This window comes from Eumetopias jubatus, unplaced genomic scaffold, assembly GCF_037043125.1.
Source record: "Eumetopias jubatus isolate StellerSeaLion01/CBP00866 unplaced genomic scaffold, mEumJub1_p1.0 scaffold_4, whole genome shotgun sequence".
Classification (NCBI taxonomy): domain Eukaryota; kingdom Metazoa; phylum Chordata; class Mammalia; order Carnivora; family Otariidae; genus Eumetopias; species Eumetopias jubatus.
Window position 1 is genome coordinate 175,063,626 of NW_028274810.1, and position 22,491 is coordinate 175,086,116.

Sequence of the window (22,491 nt, forward strand, 5' to 3'; positions counted from 1 at the left end):
TCTAGAGTATAAAATTTTAGGTTGTCATCTATTTTTTTTTCCTGTTTAAAATTGTCATCCTATTGCCACTGGCTTCTATTGTCTCTGATAAAAAGATCAGTTATTCTCCTTAGTGTTTCTTCCTTGGTGGTAATGTGTTTTATTCTTGTCTGGCTTCTTTTAACTTTTTGGTTTGTCTCTTTTTTTCAGAAATCTTATTCTGATGCACTCAGGAGTGTTTTATTTGTGTTTATTCTACTAGGGATTCGCATTTTTTCTTGAATTTGTGAGTTGATGTCATCCCTCAGTTTTGATGATACACTTTTGTCATTATTTCATTGTCATTATTTCAAATATTGCATCTGTCATGCTTTCTCTTTCCTGACTTTCTGAGACTTCAGGTGTACATATATTAGAAGTTTTCACATTTCTGATGTTTCTTATACTCTTTTACAAAATTTCCAACTGATCTTCATCTTTGAGTCAGATATTTTCTACTATCTTATCTTCTAGTTTACAAAAACGTTCTTCTGCTGTGTCCAGTCTGGGTTAAACCCAGTTATTAGTTTTTAATTTTCATTATTGCATTTTGTGATTTTATAATTTCCAATTGATCCTTTTTATGGATGTCTGTTTTCTAGTGGAATATTTCATTTTGAACATATGAAATATATAGAAATATTCAATAAATACTTCATATATTTTCTCAAACATGATAATTACCGTTATTTTAACATTTGTGTCAGATTACTCCAATGATTGGGTCATCTGGAAATTTTGAATTATTTTTCTTTCTCTTGGCTTTTTGGTATGTCTGTAAATTTTTTACACTTAATGACAGATATTGGACAAGGAAAGTGGAGAAGGCTCTGGAGGATAAGTACCTCATCTTCTGGTAGGCGGCCTGAGTTGGAACAGATCACCTTAATCTAATCAAGGAATGGACCAACTCAACTGAACTTTTATAAATTACTTTCTACCTCTGGTTCTCCCCTGTTCCCAGAGTTGGCTCGTCTGGGTTTTCACAATTGTCTGGCATTCTTCCTACTTTCAAGTCTTGAACACCGCTGAGGACTAGTGAAAACTCAGCTCCTGGGCAGTAGCTTCTTGACTGTTTTGCCTATCACTTTGCACAATATTAGAATTTATCAAATGTCTCTAGAGGGAAAATGAACATATCCTGGACTCATTTCTCTGTTCTTTCTTTCTCTCAAGGACCTTTTTCTTGTGCTTTAGAACCACCTTTATCTATATCTATCTCTATCTGTATCCATATCTCTACATAGTATTATTTATATAGAGAGAAAATCAAATATTGATAATGTTTAGAAATTCAGACTCTATGTTGGAAAATAAGGAGAGAGCTTTTGATTGCCTGATGTACCAGAAGAATTTGAAAGTGCTTTAGTTTAAATGTTTTGTTTCTATAGAAATCTACTTAAATGTTGTCACAAAAATATATAGTTCTAGTTATCAACAAATAGGCAGAGTCTAAGTAGTATCTAACGCTAAACTTAATTACATCCAGGATATACATAACTGAACCTACTTCTTAACTGGATGTAAACAGAAACCAAATGGTCAGGCAATAGCAAAACTCAAAATGAAAAAACAAGCAAACTGAGAAAGAGTAACTGTTCTCTGGCATACACAATACCTGGGACTGAGATTTTCAAAATGGCTGATTTTGACTCACTGACAGATAGCATTTTTAAAGTTGGTTGTTTTTATTAGCTGAAGAGTAAAGTTGGCATCCTGCTGAGATGAGTTTCAGTGAGGTTTATGGTTGTTCTTTCCATTTCTGGGCTCTTGTCCTATGAGATATTATCCATTTCAAAAAGTTGTGCTGTTTCAGCAATTTCTTGTTCAACATTGACAGTTGCCATTTCACAAATATTAGAGAGATTGAAAAGGCCTATAAGATCATTAAATCCATCCCCCTGGCACTGTAGGCGAAGCAAGTGAAGCAAAACTATTTTTGTGTGTGTGGGTTATATTTGGTCGGGTCGTTTCTAGTAAAATAATATGGAGTGAATTGGGTGGGGGAGTCTAGCTAAGTGAAAAGTTTCTGTGGGAATCTTCAATGTTTCCTTTCTTTCTTATCAGTCTCAATATCATTAATCATTAGGTGCCTATTTTATATCTCAAATACATATTTTAAAACTGTTTCTGAGGTTTGACTTCCACTTTTCACTTAAGTCCCACATTCTGGTTGATTTTAGCACTGACCAGATAATCTGGAACTGAGTGGAATCCTACAACTGATGGTCTTGGAAACTTATTACCTCAATGTGTAAAGTGATGAAAAATATAGACTGCGTCATTTTTAATTTAAGAATAGTGGTTTCACAGATGTTTGTATTTTTACTAAAGTTTAAGGGTGACAAAAGTGTTTTGTTCTGGTTAATATTAAATAGCTGAATATTTTTGATTTTAGTCAAATTAACTCTTTTGTATTAATGCTCCACATGAGAATATTACTAAAGAAGCATCCATGTACAGTTACTCAAACATCAGTGGTGTCTATTCGTTACATTTAGTTAACATTAACTAAATTTACTTTTAGATTTAAGCATCTTACAAATATCTACTTTATTATAAGATTTTAATGGACCTATCTCAAGTAGAAAAAATAGTTACAATATTAAATATCATATGTAAACATAAGAAATTCTTTGTAATCATATTATCACCAAAATGCTTTCTGACTTCGCTTGTCATTAAATACTATTTAATTAAATCACCAAAATTACTTCATAGCAGGAGATTTGTAATACAAATCGGCCACATATAAATGAATAACGATCTCCCTTAGGCAATATCAAAACATCACTCCTGATGAATAAATTAAAAGAAAAAATTGCAAGAAAATAAAGGAGATATGAACTATTACACTGTTATTAATGTCAGCTTGTTCTAAAAGTTTTGGTTTCTAAACTCTTAAACTAGGTAATCAAACAATTAAAGCTTATTTCTTTTTTTTTTTTTGGTTTTAAAGGTTTATTTATTTCTTTATTTGAGAAAGAGTGAGAAAGCGTGCACACGTTGGGGGAGGCCAAAGGGAGAGAGAGCATCTTAAGCAGGCTCCATGCCCTGTGCGGAACCCAGCCCGACATGGGGCTCGATCTCACGACCTTGAGATCATGACGTCAGCTGAAATCAGGAGCCCGATGCTTCAAGGACTGAGCCACCCAAGACACCCCTAAAGCTGATTCTTTAGAGCTTTACTATATCATTTAAAAATTTTTTAATTACATTGTTTGGAAAGCAGAAAGAGCCAAACATTTTATAAAAGTCCTTTAGCAGCTCTCGAGATGTTACATAATAAATTGTGGAACCACTGCCACATGTCTGTTACTACATTTTGGCACAAAATAATTCAGTTTTTTTTAAAATTTTTTTATTGTTATGTTAATCACCATATATTACATCATTTGTTTTTGATGTAGTGTTCCATGATTCATTGTTTGTTCATAACACCCAATGCTCCATGCAGAATGTGCCCTCTTTAATACCCATCACCAGGCTAACCCATCCCCCTACCCTCCTCCCCTCTAGAACCCTCAGTTTGTTTTTCAGAGTCCATCATCTCTCATGGTTCGTCTCCCCCTCTGACTTACTCCCCTTCATTCTTTCTCTCCTGCTATCTTCTTTTTCTTTTTTCTTAAAATATGTTGTGTTATTTGTTTCAGAAGTACAGATCTGTGATTCAACAGTCTTGCACAATTCACAGCGCTCACCGTAGCACATACCCTCCCCAGTGTCTATTACCCAGCCACCCCATCCCTCCCACCCCCAACCACTCCAGTAACACTCAGTTTGTTCCTGAGATTAAGAATTCCTCATATCAGTGAGGTCATATGATACATGCCTTTCTCTGATTGACTTATTTCACTCAGCATAACACCCTCCAGTTCCATCCACGTCGTTGCAAATGGCAAGATCTCATTCCTTTTGATGGCTGCATAATATTCCATTGTGTATATATACCACATCTTCTTTATCCATTCATCTGTCGATGGACATCTTGGCTCTTTCCACAGTTTGGCTATTGTGGACATTGCTGCTATAAACATTGGGGTGCACGTACCCCTTCGGGTCCCTACATTTGTATCTTTGGGGTAAATACCCAGTAGATGGCACAAAATAATTCAATATTAGAGTGCCATACACTCAGATCACATGCAGTAAGTAGGTATTGCAGGCAATCCCAACTCTTAAGGAGGCCTTATGATGACAATGCGAAGTTCACTCAGGTATAGTTAGGACTGCTCCCATTCCAGTACCAAGTCATGAAATACCATTTGCAAGACTCTACTCCTCTCACACTGCTTTGAACATGTAACCCAATAAGTTATTTGAATAATTGAACAGGTTTTCATTAGTAAAAGCAAAGTTCTCCTGCCATAACATTTCCAGAATCTGCATGAGGAAATGCTCATAGGTGTAGTCCTTCTGTGGCAGGGATAATTATGGAAATCCACATGGGATACCATGTTACGTGGACATTAATACTTTAGAGTTTTCAACAAGACAGAGGGTCTTTGGCAGGAGACAATGACAAATGAATAAGAAAGGCTTAAGGTAAACCTGTTGGGTCAAAGAAAGTCACTCTGGAAGGATAAAGAAAGCCTTTCCTAAGTAAGAGTCGTACACATTTTCCACCCTTTGGAAGGTACATTGAACTCTTACTTCCACTTCCTAGGTTCTGGGAGCATGAGATGAGATATGCCCCTTCAGTTGGCCTCGTAAGGTGAGCATCCTGCTCTACGGAATACAACTGTATTTTAAATGCATTGGTACATATTTTTCACATTATCATCGCCCCTAAATAAGAAACATCTTTTTTATGTGATGCCCCCCAGGATGAAGACTGCTTCGGAAAGAAAAAACTTGTAGTGCTGGATTTATTAAGAAACTGCCTGTTGATTCCCAACACAATGCCCTCCTAAAGAACACTCAACTGTAAATCCAATCACACACCAAATTCACCTTCATTACCTTCTCTACCTTCTACACTTCATTTCTCTACTTTCTACACTTCTCCAGTTTTCCCCTCACTACATCTCTTCACCTCCTCATCCTCCACTTATGAAGATCCCTACAGAGATTGTATGTTAAAATCTTAAATCTTTAGGGACTTGGTAGATCATCAGCAACTATCTCTCATTTAAGGAGAGACAAGACATAAGAAGAAAACTTGATTTTCCCAAGTTGCTTTAGGTAGTGATAAAGCTATCGTCACCAGACTCAAAATAGTTTTGATTCCCACGTCAGTGTTGTACCCTATGGCTTGTGGTTTTTTCATGGACTGTGACTTCTTGAGGCTGGCATGCCCATTCCCTGGGGTGATTCTTGTTGTCCTAGAGATGATGTGCACCTCTTGATCTTTGTGTTGCTGCCCAACTGGCTCCTATACTGTAATGCTGCAAGAAATTTAGATTTCCTACTTTGAAAGAACAATTAAAAAAAGACATAAATTAAACATAATTGCAGAAATTCAGAGCAATGTCAATCGTTAATTTTGGTTTATAAACTTAGGAGAACACAACTTTGAATGTTAGGATGCTGGATTAGGAATCAAGAATCTAGTTTTTGGTTTGCTTTTAAGTACCTTTGAAAGTTTGGGTAAATTTCTTAATCTTTATGTTTCTCATTTCCCTTATCTGGAATTTAAGAGGATTGTACAAGATGACTCTTAAGGTCCCTTCTAGCTTGAAATTTCTGTGATTCCTTATCATGCAAAGTAAAGTGGAAAACTGAGATAACCACATAGGCGTATCAAAGGGTAAACAAGGCTCAATACTTTGCTTTATTTGTCTGCATATTTCAGATGAAAATAATTTCTTAATCCTGAATCACCAGTACAATTGCTTCTGCTTTGACTTTATTCTGTGTGCCGATGCAGCCAAAACTCCATGCTTCATTCATACGTAGAGTCTGGTAGACCATGTTAAACAGAACACTAGATTGAGCTATGTGAAATTGGCATACACTGTACTTATATTAAAATGGATCCACATTCCCTGTGGCAGAATCGCAAAGGCAATGCACACAAATATACATAAATGGAAAACTTCAAGACTTGTTTATGTAACTGCATTCTAGTATATGTATGCAATTAGGAAAACTTTGCTTGTCAAAACTGGTCATTTAAAATTTGTTCTCACTTCCCTCTCTCTGTGATTTTTTTTTTAGCAATGATTTTTAATCACCTCCTTCACCAAAAATAAGTTTAAGTGTCTCTTCAATTCATTTGCACTTTTACTTTCCCAGCTTTTCCTGACAGCTTTTTGTTGTGCGTGGCATTAAATAGTTCTGCTCTGGTTCCCCTGTATTAACCCTGGGGCTGAATTTTGCCTTTATGCATGTACCAAGACGTCGCTAGTACAGTAAACTTTTTGTTGAGTCCTTTTTTGAGCCTATTATTAGAACAGTGCATGTATCTAAACAATAATCTGCCCACCATTTTCTGTATTTCAAAAATTTTCCTGACAATCCTCAATTTTTAAAACCACAACTATTAAATCTCCTATTTCTAATGAGACCAAAATGGAAATAGGTTCCCAATTAAATGTTTCCCTTTACTGCACCCCCATCCTCATGCCCGGTCTCTTTCATTTTCTGTTCAGTCCAGCAGTGGACACTGTATTCAAAGTAGGAATCAAGCAAATGTCTTACAGAGGCGCAGTCTCTCTCTCTCCTCTCATCTCCTCCCCCTTTGATGAGATAACCTAGTAAATCCGGGTTGCTTTTTCTAATGCAGTTCTGCTCTATGCTGATGGTTTTGCAGATTTTCCCACAATATCCTCCAAATCCTTTTCTGGGTGTATGTTCTGCATAATTGGCTCCTTGATCCCGTACTTCTTAGTTTGTATCTTTGTACCTGAACTGCATTTAGCATCCTCTGCTTTAATCACCCACAATTCAAATCCCTTTCAATCTGATAATATTGCACCTTATTATTTGCTAAGACTTCAATTTTAGTATCACTAGCGAATTCAATGATCTTTTCTCCTTTGAACATGTCCCCAAATATGTAGGCCTTATTCCCAGAGCTCTGAAAAGCTTGCTATTTCTAACCCCCTTCGAAGCCGAATTTGCCATCTATGACTGCCTTCCATCTACTACTCTTAAATTAGTTTTCTCCTGCAATATGCTATTTTACCTCCGGTTCCCTGGGTCTGCCTTAGATATAAATCTCTGATGTGAAACCTTGTCAAATGTTTTTTGAACACAATTTTTTCTTATCTGTTGAGGCAGGGGTGCTGCCCAAGAACGGTGGACAATTAAAGAAATATGGCCTTCCATGCGTGAGTCCATCTTGACGATCTCTAAGCAATCTTGCTAGGATTCTCTGTTTACATTCAGAGAAATCCAAGCAGTCCCTTAAAATGGACAGATAGATAAAGCAAGCCATAAGAATTTCCTGTTTTATTTCTTAAACTTTTAGGGACAGAAGGCTAAAGTCCAATTTGTCCACGTCTGTTCTAGAGAGTACTATGTGTTGGTAACGTGGGCTTTGTCACACAGGCTCAAATCTGGGGCAGAGTGTGTAGGTTTGTGCAGTGTAGAAGTCTGTGCACAGGCTAGGGGTTCCCTGGCAAAGCAGTCTGGACAGACTACGGCTACAGAACCATTGGTGATGACCCCAACCCTGTTCTAAGCCATTTCCATTCTTTTAACCTAAGAACATTATTTTGAAATAAATACAGACTTTCCGAAAGAGCTGTGAAAATAATACAGAGAATTCCTGTATACCTTTCACCCAGCTTCCCCTAGCATCAGCATCTGGCATAATCAAAGCATGGTCATTGAGACATGGAAAGTAACATGGGTGTAATACTATTGACTAAACTATAGACTAAGGACATTTTTACAAGTGTGCCCTCTAATGTCCTTTTTTCTGCACTAAGTTGTTGTGCCTTCAGAGTCTCCTTCAATCTGTGACAGTTCCTCATCTGTCTGGTCTGTGACAATCTTCTCTTGTCTGTCATGATTTGACATTTTTGAAGTGTGCTGGTCAGGCATTTCAGAGAATATCCCCTAATTATTTTCTTTTCCTGATGTTTTCTTATAACTACCTTAAGATTATGCATTTTTTTGGCAATAACACCACAGAAATGATATGCCCTTCTGAGTCTTATCAGGGGATGATGCTAGCCCTGATCATTTGATAAGATGGTGTCTTCCAGGTTTCTCCACAGTAAAGTTACTATTTTTCCTTTTGTAATTAATAAATACTAGGGGGAGACATTTTGAGAGAATGTAAATACCATGTTTCTCCTCAAATTTCTGCCCACCAGTTTTAGCATACATCGGAATAACTTACCTATAATGATTATTACCCCAGTGGTTGCCCATTGCTGATTTCAACTTCCCTCTTTTATTCCACATTTATTCATTGGAATTCTTCCATTAGCGAGAGCTTTCCCTTCTCCTCTCTTTAATTATTTACTTATTCGATTTTGTACCTACATTAATATGAAGCCATGGATATTTATTTCAAGGATGATGTGGAAAGGGCCTCCAAAGAATTCACCAACATAAAAAATATATTGCTAATTATGCATGAAAACACTGGCAACGTCCATTTAGAAGAAAATAAGTCTAAAAAATATGCTTAGACAGATATTCAGCATGAATAGATTGTCTGATGGATAAAATGGCTTCCCAGAACTGTCCCAACAACAGTCAGATTTGCCTCATTGGATTTAAAACAAAAGAGCATCATCACTCCTGTATCATACCTCATGAAATGTCAGGTTGGAGAAAGGTAAAACAGATACGTATAGATCCAGTATTGGAGATGATCAAATAGCTGATAACTCTAATAATTCAGGAACAGAGCAGGTAGCAGGATGTGATAATGGGAAGAAACAAAAAAATTGCCTACAAGCTGTCTATGGAGGAAGTCAAGTCTGGGCAGTGGGACGTACTGGCATAGAGCAGAGGAAATTGAAACTGATAGAGGGAAGATGAAATAACCCTGCCAAGCGCACCTTGCTCACCCAAGGCTGTCATTAATAAGTTGCTGACACAGTCCCAGAACTTATCCTTGATGCACCAGAGCTTGGTAATCAACAAAACTGAATCCCAGGAGCGTAGGACTGACGGTACTGATATAATTCCTGTCCCTGTCACACCCAGCTCAGAACTGGCACAGGCCTGGGCCTACAGGGCTATCTGCCAACATACCCAGTTGCAGGGAGTAGAAGAAGACAAAGGCAGGAGAAATGAAATAGATGGCAGAAAATCAACATTTTATGGCAATCATTTCATTGACAGCTTCTATTCATTCATTATTCTATACATCCCTTCATTTCTTTGATAAATATTTATGGAGGACATACCATATTTCAAGCATTGTGCTAAGCTCTGAGAGCCCAAAGGTAAACAAGCAATGATCCCTGCTCTCAAGAGGTATTTATAATCTTCAGCTTCTCTTTAAGCCCCTGTTTGAGAATTGCTGCCTCCGATTTATTCATTCAACAACAAAAATATTGTAATGAAGATCTACTATGATCCCTGCGCTGTGTTACACTATGGAGATATACTGATGAAAGTCTCTGTACTTGTCCTAAAAGAGCTCATACGTGGATCTGATAAATAAACACAATTGTGATACAGTGTGATAAGTGGCACAAGGGAGATGTGCACAGGATCGGAGACAACAAATGGAAGAGTTCCCTAGCTTAGACCAGAAGCGTTAAAGATTTCTTCACACCAAAGGCACTGGCCTGAGTCGTGAAGGGAGGTGAAGGTTTGCAAGATAAGGAGGTATGGAGAGGACGGCAATTCTGCATGCAGCAGGCAGCAAAGGTCATTTATTATAGAAATGCAAGTCACTGAGTGAGGCTGAATTATAAAGTTCAAGGACGAAAGAGGTAAAATATGAGAGTAGAGAAGCAAGAAGAAACCAGAAAACAAAGCACCTTGGAAAATATTCCACAGTTTAAATTTTATCCTGAAGGCCACAAGAGGCTATTTAAGCAAAAGAGGTAACTAAATCAGGTTTGGATTTTGAACAGTCATTTTGGACGCAGTGTAAAGAATAGATGTGAGAGACATAAAACAATAGACAAGGAGGTGATAAAGAAGGCCATTAAAATAAATCAGGCAAGACTTCTGGGTATATATTCAAAGGAAATGAAAACAGGATCTCGAAGGGATACCTGCATCCTCATGTTCATTGCAGCATTATTCACAATAACCAAGACATGGAAACAACCTAAGGGTCTGTCAGTAGATGAGAGAATAAAGACGATGTGAGATACAGATATATATATCCAATTGTATATTATTCAGCCATGAAAAAGAAGGAAATCCTGCCATTTGTAAAACATGGATGGACCCTGAGAGCATTATGCTGAGTGAAATAAGCCAGACAGAGAAAGACAAATACAGCATGGTATCACTTACAATATGGAATCTAAATAAAAAGCCAAACTCAGAAACAGAGTAAAAAAGTGGTTGCCAGGGGCTACGAGGTGGGGGAAATAGAGGGTTTGTGAAAGGGTACAAGTTTTCAGCTATAAAATGAACAAGGTCTGAGGATCTAATGCATAACAAGGTGACTATAGTTGATTACACTGTATTGTGAAATTTAAATTTGCTCAGAGAGTAGAACTTAAATGTTCTCACACACACACAAAGAGTTAAATATGTGAGGTGATGGATGTATTAATTAAACTAGATTGGCAGAGGAATCCTTTCATAATGTAAGCATATATCAAATCATCATGATGTACACTTTAAATATCTTGCAATTTTACTTGTCCAGTATACCTTCATAAAGCTGAGAAATTAATAAATAAATTACATATAATACTAATATACTGATAGGGAATACACGAATAGCAGATAAATCATATTTGTTAAATTAAAAAATAAATAAACATATCATGCAATAAATGACTAAACAAAAAAAGGAATAGATTGGTAGTCATGGCCTTAGAAAGAATGGAATGGATTCCATAATTATTAAGAGGTCCAGATACAATGATTGACTGATTGTGCAGTTGGGGACAGTTTGACTTAAGAAACAGGGTACTATTCTTGGAGAGAAGGAAAACAAGAGGTGTAGCAAATTAAGACGAAAAATCAGTTTATATATATCAAACTAGAGGTGCCTGTAAAAAAAAGAAAATCAGGAAATGTCTAGGCAGGAGTCATGATTTTAGGACTTAGGAGAAATAAGCTTCATGTAGAGATTTTTGGAGTCTTTCTGATACTTGAATGTTCATATGAATCACCTGGGGATTTTGTTAAGATGAAGCTTCTGATTCCATGGTAGGTGTGAGGTGGGGCCTGAGGTTCTCCGTTTCTGACAGATTGTCACATGATGAGGAAGAGGTTGGTCCGTGCACCACACTGTGACTAGAACCATCTTGAAAAACTTGCTGGAACACATTTTCTTAAGTCCCATCCCTGGAGATTCTGATTCTATGGTGAGGGTTGGGCCCATGAAATCGCTTTTCCCATAAGCTCACGGTGACATCAGTACTGCTGGTCTGAGAATCCCACTCTGAGAGACTCCCTGTTTCTGGGTAGTGAACACATGATTTCTATGGGCCCAGACTGTCAGGGAATCATTTTTAGTATATAGAAAAAAAGACTTTCCCCAAAGAAAGGAAAGAATACATAAAATAAAGAGAAGTAACAAACATTGTCCCCCAGGGCAGTAGGCACCTTATCATCCATGTGGTCTTCGCAGCACTCTGTGAGAAACGAAGCACTATCCAGATTTTGGCAGAATAAGAAACCAGGTTCCAGAGAGAAAAAATAAACACCATCCAAGTAACACAACTAAGCTGAAGGCCTGAGGTTCAAAGTGAAACTCTGACTCTGTTTCCAGTGCCTTCCACTATGGAGAGCACCTCTCATGGACCCCTTTCCTAGGCTCCTTATATTAAATTTTCAAAAATGTAGGCAAAGAAAAGGGATTATTGGAATTCATCCTACTTATTAACAGAGTCATTATCCAATGTGCTTGACCTTGAGCAGACTCACGGGAGTCTAGTCTTACCACCGAATGAAGGTGACCAGTACTCACCGGTCATCTTCAGTGAAGAACGGGTTTTCTTCAAGTATTGTCTTCTCCTTGGCTAAGAGAAGATCTGAGGCCCAAACAGACTTGTGACATTGCCCTCATGACATCCTTCCCAGTCTTCATGTCTTAGAATCAAGGGCCAAGAGGACCAGAACGTCCCCAAATTCCATCGCCCAGGTCATTGTTGTTAAATCCAACTTCATTTGCAAGGGATCTGACAGTCACCGTTTACACACTTATACAAAAGGGATTCCCTTCATCTTTGTGAAACTTAAATCAGAGGTCTCAGAGAAGAAAAGTAACTCTGCTAAGTGGCTGCTGACCTGGCGTCTGAACCAACGCTCTGATTCCAGTTCCTTTTCCTGCTACTTAGAAAAGATTCTTGATAATAGCTTCCAAAGTTAAATCCCTCCCTTTTTGGCCCCAAAACAGATCTACAAAATCCACTCATTTTGTGGACCAGACTGTCTCTGGTGTTTGTTTTGAGAGTCTGAACAATTTTGGGCTGCCTTCAGAAAAATCTCTTAGCTTTATAGAAATTATCACACACACATTGCCTTTTTCCTTTCAACTAGCAAAAGACCTGCTCATGGCTCAGTCATGAGGAAAAATAATAACAATATATGTCAGAAAACTGAAAAGCCATTGTTCTCCCTTTGTCATGGCAGTACAGCATAATAAAGAGAGGGACAATAGAGAATTCTGCAGAACGTCCTGCAGATTCCAGCAGAGAGACAGACCAAAACCATTACATGGTATTAAAACTATACTCCTACATGACCTTTAAAATGTATTTTACCTTCATTGCTGTGATGACCAAAACTCTGTTTTAACCCAAGCCACCAAAACTTCTAATGCATACTAGGGAAAGTATTTAAGGAAAGAGGCTGTAAGACTTGCCAATGATTCTCTCTCTCTCTCTTTCACACACACACTCTCTCATACACTCTCTCACACGTTCTCACGCACTCTCACGCACACTCTCCCACACATACACACACGCTCTGACACATACACTCTTTCTCACACACACACTCACACGTGCACTCTCACACAGACCATCACTAGAAGGAAAAATTACCAATTATTTTCTCCTCACAAGACTAAATTCAATTCCAAACAGTCTTAAGGCAATGGAAAGGGGTGGAAAACTTCCTCAGAGATCAGTGAAAGCTTTCAAGCTTCCTTGTGATTAAGGAATTGATGCTTTTAGGGCTAATGAATTCTCAATTTTGCAAGCCTGTGAAAGCAGAGAACACCTGGGTTGGTTTGGATATTTGTGAAAAAATGGTAGACTATTGATATCTTTTAAGACCTTATATCATAGACATTGAACATTGTACACATGAACTAATATTTCACATTGTTATTGTTTCTAGAGGATAAGTGATAATCTTTACATAAATAAATATAGTGTTTCAAATTATAAATTTTAAATGTGTGTCTTATTAACCAATTTATATATAATCTTGACAATTAAAACAATTAACATTTATATAATGTTTTTACTTTGAGAGTATTATACATATATATATATATATATAAATGAAATATATCTATTTCACTTCATACCTCACAGCTAAGTAAGTTACTTTTAGATAGTCACATCCTCAATACTTTATGGAATAGCAAACTAAAGCAAAAAGGGATCAGGTGAATTTCCTAAGCTAGAAAAGAAGTTAGTGCCAGAACTAGGACTATAAGCCAGGTTACCTGGTTCCGATTTTCAACATCATTATCCAAACAAACTGTCAAATTACAAGAAGACTTTTGGTATGTATGCTGCTGTACATACCAGCCAGAATTATTTTTTATTGTAACTTTAATAGTTTCAGACAATCTTTAAATCTTGAAGTCAATTGCATCCCGTATCGGTAAGTAAAAATCAAATTCCGAAATTCAGACAAATAAAATACACTTGAAGAAGAAGAAGAAGAAGAAGAAGAAGAAGAAGAAGAAGAAGAAGAAAAGAGGAGGAGGAGAATCCTAAGGGTGCCTGAATATGACACTCAAACTGCTCAGTAAGAACAAAACTGAGAAATCCCCACCCCAAGTACCATGTACTCACTCAATTTAAGGTAAACTACAAGTACGATCTATCAGCCACTACTAGATACAGAAAATGAAATAGTTCCAGACTGTAAGGGGCTTATAATATGAAATGAATATTAGATAAAATTAAAAGTGTGGAATATGCTTGTATGCAACTGATGGATCACTAAATTCTACCCACGAAACTAATAATACACCATATGATAACTAAATGGGATATAAAAATTTTTTAAAGTGTGGAATATGCATATTTTAAACAAGCTATAATCAATATTATATGATGACAATTTTTTTTGTGGTGGTTATCAATCCACAGTGATAGCAACTAGGTTACTATGAGGTACTTCTAATACATTGTTAATGTTTTCAATGTTTCAGTTGAAATAAACAAGTTATTAATGACACTACCAAAGAGAAACGTTTGTGGATAAATCAAATAGATGTATTTAATATGAAAGATTTAAATCATATAAAAAGTATATTTGAGCATTTTAATTCTTTGGGGAATCAAAAGATTAAATAACTAAAACCATAAGAAAAAATAATAGGCTTCACATGGCATTCTCTCATGCCCAATACGCTGCTGTGCTTTTTATGGGAAATTACAGCTGCCAGAGTTAATTTAATTTGATGTAATTTAATTGTTGAATTTGTATTTTGTACACATCATTGGAGGCCCTAAAGCAATGATATGTTTTTCTTTAAATCAATAATTTCCTCTAACAGTTTAAAGAAATGATTGGCTTAGAAGACATTAGTAGACTGTAGAGAACAACGAAAATATGCAAAGTATCACACAGAAAAATTTCCCTGACACCAATTCACCAATGAAAGCACTGAAATAATTAAGTAATCTGTATTTCTCCTTTCACAAAAATGTAATTTAGTCTTAAATTTTCACAAAACACAAAGGCCATGGTTACAGAGCTTGGAATAGATGTTATGTGCCCCTCACAACTAGCCTTTCTTTGCCCCACTTTCCCATCATGTACTTCATGCTACACCGTCTTGCTTTGACTCTATGAATGTAAGTGCATTGACACTTGTGTAGAAGCATGTGCCTTACATTTAATTTATCCATGCTATAAATTGTCATTAATGTCAACAAAAATACAGTAGTCTTTAATTCTGAACAGGTTAATGGACTTAAGGACACTAAACTTTAATGAAAAGAAGAATGAAACATGAAGAAAAATTACCTTTTATCTGGCTTGAGTTGGGTATTTGACTCCTCTGGGTATCATCTATTTTCAAGTCACATCTTCTCTCTTCCTGCCTCCCCAGAAGCCCTCATCTGAGCAGGGCTCCTAGTCTGAATCCCTAGGGGTCCAGAGAAAAAAGGATATGCCTGCCCTTGAAAATTCTAACTTCCTTTCCTTTTTGAAGGCAGAAGGATATACCTAAAAGAAAATGATTCAGTAATGAGATGGGGAATATATATATCCCCTTATATACTTTTCAAATTCTTACAATGTTTTGGGAACTGTATACTTCTTTAATCATCATTATGTACTAGTGTAGGCAACATTATTATTTGCATTTTACCAATGGGAAAACCTAGGCAAATAAAGTTAATAACTTGCCCAATGTTGCACAGCAAGTAAAGGGACGATGTGAAATTTTTCCTTGGTTACGATTAACCCTGAGCTGGTTTTCAGTAAGATGTTCAACTGCCATACCTTGGTCTTTGTGTTGCCTGAGCTCTATGCAGGCATTCATTGAGCCATCCATGACCACACTTGATTGTACACACGCTTATATACAAAACTCATGCAGAATTCTGTTCTCATGTTTCCTCTCATGACAGTGAGATTGCTCTGGTATCCACACGTTCCCATGCAGCCAAACGCCCCTCCCTTCTCAGAAGCAGAAGGAAACTGCGTTTCTTCTCTAGCTCTACCTCTGAGGTGACTCTGTGAAAGTGCCTCAGGCCTGTGCGACACTGACCCACACACCCAATTTTAACTCTTCCATGTCATTATGGTTGTAGAATAGAGTTCCCCAAATAGTAAAGGTGGTCAGTGAGATTTTTTCTCAAAGAATTTCAATAGTCATTGTCATTGTCACTGTGGAGTGTAGGGAGTTGGAACATACCACCCTGAGTGATGGCACACCGGTAACGTGAAATTAGCCCAGCTGTTCAAGCCATGGCAAGAGTATTTATAGCATAGAAGTCGGAAAACATTACAATTTACAGATTTTTCCCCTCAAAAGCTGATTATTAAACATTTACAAGTGTTGCTTATGCTTCTCTTTGAATTCCTTTGGCTTTCCTCAACCCAGAAGGTTTATTTATGATTTCTTTTTCCTCTTTTTCTGTGGATAAGGGTGAACAAGACAGGATCCACATGCATTCTTTCAAATCTTTTAGTCTTATACTTGTTCTAATCCTTCTTGAACTATCAGAGACCTTATTATCTAGTGGTCAAAATGAGGAAGGGTAATAGGTTAAAAGAAAGTAGGAAAGAAAGTAGGGAAATTTTGGTTCCTGCTTCACAAAATGTACTCACAGGAATAATGTAACGCGATTGCACATGGAACATGTCCCAACACTTTCAGATGGGAACAGTGTTGTCAGAAGAGAGTAGTAGTCATTCTGAGGGTCCTGAAACTCATAGGGTGGTCTTCTTCCTGGCCTCCAGGGGCTGATACATGCTTGCTGCTTTTGGATGCTTCCTGCCCTTTATTAAAATCCTGGTGACAAAAAAATCACAAAGACTTCCATGTCCAGGGATATGGAGTAGGTGTATCTTCCCTATTTATCCCACTAAGTACAATGACAGACTATGAATTATATGTAAAACAAAATAAAAAGACTTAAAGATGAAGAAAAGAAGAAAAAGTGGCTAACATCTGAGTCATGAGAAATGACACAGTGAAGAGTTCCCTGGGTGGTTTTTTTTGTTTTGTTTTTTGTTTTCCCTCATATGTTTCAGAAGTGGGGCTGAAGAAGTCAGCAACCCAAGGCACAGACAAAAGAACCCCCAATAAAAGCCTGTCTAGCCAAAGGACCAGGAAAAGCGCAACCTAGGAAGACAGAAAACGTTTAGATAATCATTGTTCTACTCTAGCCAAACACCACAAACAAACAAAATGCATCCTCACCCCCAACCATGACAGAAAAGTCCAAGTAGGCCACCCAGACTTGAGGCAGCATCCCCTGAGGCTGTAACAGGTAGCCCAACATCTTTGCTGGGGTGGTGTCAGGGAAGGCCAAGTGGAGATGTGAAACTTTCATGCTAATCAGGGGATAATGGAACCCCGCCTTTCCCCTCATGCTTTAGTGGAGATGATGGAGACAATATGAGGGTCCTGAACTTCCACTCCCCCAATTGAGGCCACGCCCAACATGGTGTTTTTGGAGACCACCTGGGAAGTCAAATTTCTGTTCCCACCTAGTAGTAACAGAGTAAAGCTAGGATGTAAAATGGGGGGGCAAGTGGGGAGCCTAAATTTTTACCTCCACCTAGCAGTAGCAAAGTGGCACCCTCCTCCCCATGCTAGAGTTGTGTCAAAAAGAAAGTTAAAGGAGAAGATCAAAAATCTCTTAAGAAAATACAAAAATGGCCAATTTTCAACAAAAAATTATGCATCATGCCAAGGGCCAGGAGATCTCAAACTGAATAAGAAAAAGATGATCAATAGGTGACAATATCTGGGCAAACTGGATATGCACATGCAAAAGAAAGAAATGCCCCCCCAAAAAAGAAAGAAAAGAATAAAATAGGCCCCTATATACCATTCAAAAAAAATTAACTGAAAATGGATTAAAGATTTAAATGGAAGATCTGTAATAAAACTCCTAGAAGAAAACAGGGAAGAATTTCTTTAACATTGGTCATGACAGTGATTTTTTTGGATTTGACACCAAAAGCAAAGGCAACAAAAGCAAAAATAAATTAGTGAGAGGGCATCAAACTAAAAAGCTTCTGCACAACAAAGGAAACCATCAACAAAATGAAAAGGCAGTATACAGAATGAGAGAAAATATTTGCAAGTTATCTATCTGAAAAGGAGTTAGTATCTAAGATATACGAGGAACTCAAACTACTCAATAGCAAAAAAAAAAAAAAAAAAGGGCAGAGGACTTGAATAGATGTTTTTCCAAAGAAGACATACAAATGTCCAACAGGTACCGGAAAAAAATACTCAACATCATTAATTACCAGGGAAATGTCAATCAAAATCACAATGAAATAGTACTTTAGCCCTGTTAGAATGGCTGCTATCAAAAGCAGAAGAGATAGCAAGTGTTTCAGAAAACGTGGACTAAAAGTAACACTTCTAGACTGTGGGGATGTAAACTGGTGCAGCCTCTATGGAAAATAGTATAGAAGTTCCCCCCCCAAATTAAAAGTAGAACTACCATATGACCCAGAAATCCCATTTCAATTTATATTTCTGAAGGAAATGTAAACATTATCTTCAAGAGATATCTGCACCTCTGTGTTCTTTGAAGCTTTATTCACAAGAGCCAAGACATGGAAACAACCTAGGTATCCATAATAAGAAAAATGTGATATAGAAAGAAAACAATATTATTTAACCATAAAAAAGATAGAAATTCTGCCCTTTGCAGCAACATAAATAGATCTTGAGGGCATTATTCTAAGTGAAATAAGTCAGACAGAGTAGGACAAATGCTGTATGGTTCCACTTATACGTAAAATCTAAAAAAAAAAAAAAATGAACTCATAGAAACAAAGAGAAGAATGGCAGTTGCCAGTGGCAAGAAAATAGGGGAAAGGGGAAGATGTTGGTCAAAGAGTACAGACTTTCAGCTATAAAATAAGTTCTGGGCATCTGATGTGCATTTATAGTGACTATAGTTAACAATACTGTAATGTAAACTTGTATTATATACTGTACTGTATACTTATATTGCTAAGAGAGTAAAAATTAAATATACTCACAAGAAAAGTGATACATAAGATGTACAGGTGATAGATGTACATAAGATAACCGAACTGTTAACTAACCTTACTGTGATATTCATTTTGCAATATATATGAGCATCAGATCATCACATTGTAAACCTTAAACTTATACAATATTATATGTCAATTATGTCTCAATAAATCTGGAAAAAATAAAAACATATGTAAGAAAAAAATAGATGCCAACAACGAGTTGACAGAGATACTAAAATAATCTGACAAAATTTTAAAGCAGCAATTCAATAAACAATTACAAAAACACTCGAAAGAGATAAAAAGGAGAGATAAACACATCTACAGTTGTTGTTGGATACTTCAACATTCCTCACTCAAAAAGTGCTAAAACGACTAGACAGAACATCAGCAAGGATCCAGAACTCAGAAACACTGTCCACCAATAGGAGCTAATTGACATTTCTGGAACACTCCACTCAACAACATTAGAAGACATACTCTTTTCAAGTGCCCATAGAACATCAACCAAGATAGATCACTTCTTATTCTGTTAAACAAATCTCAACAGTTTTAAATAAATTGAAATCATACAGTACGTTCTCTGACCCAGTGAAATCAAGCTAGAAACCTGTAATAGAAAGATACTAGGAAATTCTCCAAGCATCTGGAAACTAAACAACGCCCTTTCAAATAGTCCCTTGGTCAAAAGAAATTGGTCTAAGGGGAAATGAAAACAAAATAAAACACTTCAAACTGAATGAAACTAAAAAGGAAACATAGTTTGATTTCCTAGACAAATAATCTCTTTCCTCCTGTTTCCTAACTGTGGACATTAGTGTCCCTGTGGCCATGGGGAGAAAGGAGAGAAGAGAGGAGAGGAAAACTTTGACCTAAGTTTCAGGTCTTAAAAAAAAAAAGCAAAATGTTAACATTCTAAAACTTTTTGAGAAAGAAACATAAGAGTAAACTTTTCAAGATCTAGAACTAAACATAAAACTTGTAGCCTTGACAATGAAAGTGTGATCCATAAAAGGAACCATTGACAAGTTGAAAAATGTTGCTCCATGAAAGGCCTTGTTAAGAGGATGAAAAGATAAGCTATAGAAATATTTGAGAAAATATTTGTCTTCCAAAGAAGAAGATTAACATGTCCAGGGATATGGAGTAGGTGTATCTTCCCTATTCATCCCAATTTTAGTGTCCTTAAGTCCATTAACTTGTTCAGAATTAAAGACTACTGTATTTTTGTTGACATTAATGACAATTTATAGCATGGATAAATTAAATGTAAGGCACATGCTTCTACACAAGTGTCAATGCACTTACATTCATAGAGTCAAAGCAAGATGGTGTAGCATGAAGTACAAGTGAGGTATTCTCTCCCTCCTTGCTCTTTATGAATCTTCCCATTTCTGTGGTTAGAAGGATTATTGAACAAGACAGTGTGACCTATGTTCTGGGCTAGACCCAGGAAACCGATGTTTCCTTTTCCTCAGGTCATCAACGTTCTTTCTTCATCCAAAACCAAAGCTAAACAAACAAACAATAAGCAGAGGGACGGAAATTGAGATTTTTTCCAATTTAAGCTAATAAGTGTCATACTGTTAAAAACGTGAAAAAGTCTCTTAAAAAACAAAAACAAAAACCTCTATATTCTCTCTTTCATTAACTGTCAGCAATGGATGCAGATACTCCCTAAACTGACACCCTGATCTCTGGCCTAATGTGCCCCATATTCAGTGTGGCTGAGGGGAGGCACAACCAACCTGATTCCATTGGCTTTGTTTGAAACAATAGTACCCAGTACCTGCGCTCTGACGTCAGCCATTACTAAAAATGTTCTCGGGGCACCTGGGTGGCTAAGTCGTTAAGCGTCTGCCTTCAGCTCAGGTCATGGTCCCAGGGTCCTGGGATCCGGCCCCGCAGCGGGCTCCCTGCTCAGTGGGAAGCTTGCTTCTCCCTCTCCCACTCCCCCTGCTTGTGTTCCTTCTCTCGCTGTGTCTCTCTGTCAAATAAATAAATAAATAAATAAATAAATAAATAAATAAAGTTCTCGCTGAAGCTATCTGAACAAATGCCTTTTTTTTTTTTTTTTTCCCAGATGGCCCATGTTTTTTTTCTGAGAGAAGAATCGCACACACTATACCTCTTGGCTGCACTGGAACAGGCTTCCCAGGAAGAATTGGACAGCAGAGTCCTTGAATTGTAGAAGAGCTGATCTCCGAGGAAGAAGAGGTGGTTTCCTCAGCTCAACCCTCTCCATCTAGCTCCTCACCTCTGTGCACAAGCCGCAGGCCTTCTCTGGCAGGCCTGATTGGGATGCAGGCATGGTTCTGAACCTGCTCTCTGGGCATGTTTTATTTCTTACCGCTCTGACAAACCTATCACTGAATTTACTCTGGTAGGAAGCAACTGCAAAACCAACCCGTGTGGTACAAACAAAGCAGGAGAGAAATGGCGGCGCCCCTTCAGACACCGTGTCTCTGGGCAGAAGAGCACAAAGGAGAGGAAAAAGAGCAGACAGCCCAGTCGTCAGTGTCCAAAGTGACTTGTTTGGATGTCTGCTGAAATCAGAGGCACTTTTTAAAATAAGTCCAACAACTGTGCTTGGGCTTTCTTCTATCCCCTCCCTCCAGGTTTCTCCCACGGTCTCAAATTGCATGGAATTCCATTCTCTAATTTTTCACGTGAATTTTATCAAAATCTCCAACCAACTTTGGAAATGTTTACTTTAAAATTTCTTCCCTTTTTAAGCTGAAGAATCTTTGTCTTGAAGGATCATAAAATATTAAACATTCCCCTAAATCTAAAAAGGGAATGAGATCACACAATATTTCAAAGGTCCAGTGAACATCTGACCATGTTCCTCAAGAGGACAAGATAGAAGAATACCACACTGAAATAGTTTGAGAATGGTTGTTCTTCAAAAATGTCAGCTAAGCCATAATTTCTATGTTCATAAAAATTAACATAGGGCACTCTTTCAGGAAAAGAATTTCAAAATATTCAGTCTCCCTAGTTGTTTTGCATCTGTGTTTGGAGCCAGCCACACTTTTCTCAATGGTTCTAACTCCTCTCTCTTACGGGTCCCCTTTGCACCTGCCCTCAGTGTTTCCATTTTATTCCCAGCTCTCCCTTCATACCCAAGAGGTGACTCATTTTGGTGGTAAATGAACAAGAATATACCCACGGCTTGAATATTTTCAAATCAGTGTTAAATGAATGCAGAAGATTATCCTTAAAATACCTGTCACAACTCAGGTGGCATCTGTTTCAAGAGCACAAATAATCCAATATTTTGTCGTCTCATCATTCGTGGCTTTTTGAGAGAAAACAGCAGAACAAGCTATTAAGTGAAACCAAATAAACAAATTTTGGTTTTGACAGGGGGACCAACCAGTCTGTTTTAAAACCTGAACATTTTAAAACCTGTGTGGAGGTGCACGTATTTTGACAAAGTTTTAAAGCCTGTATTTTCTGAATTAATATGTTTGTCCAAATACCAGTTGATTTAAA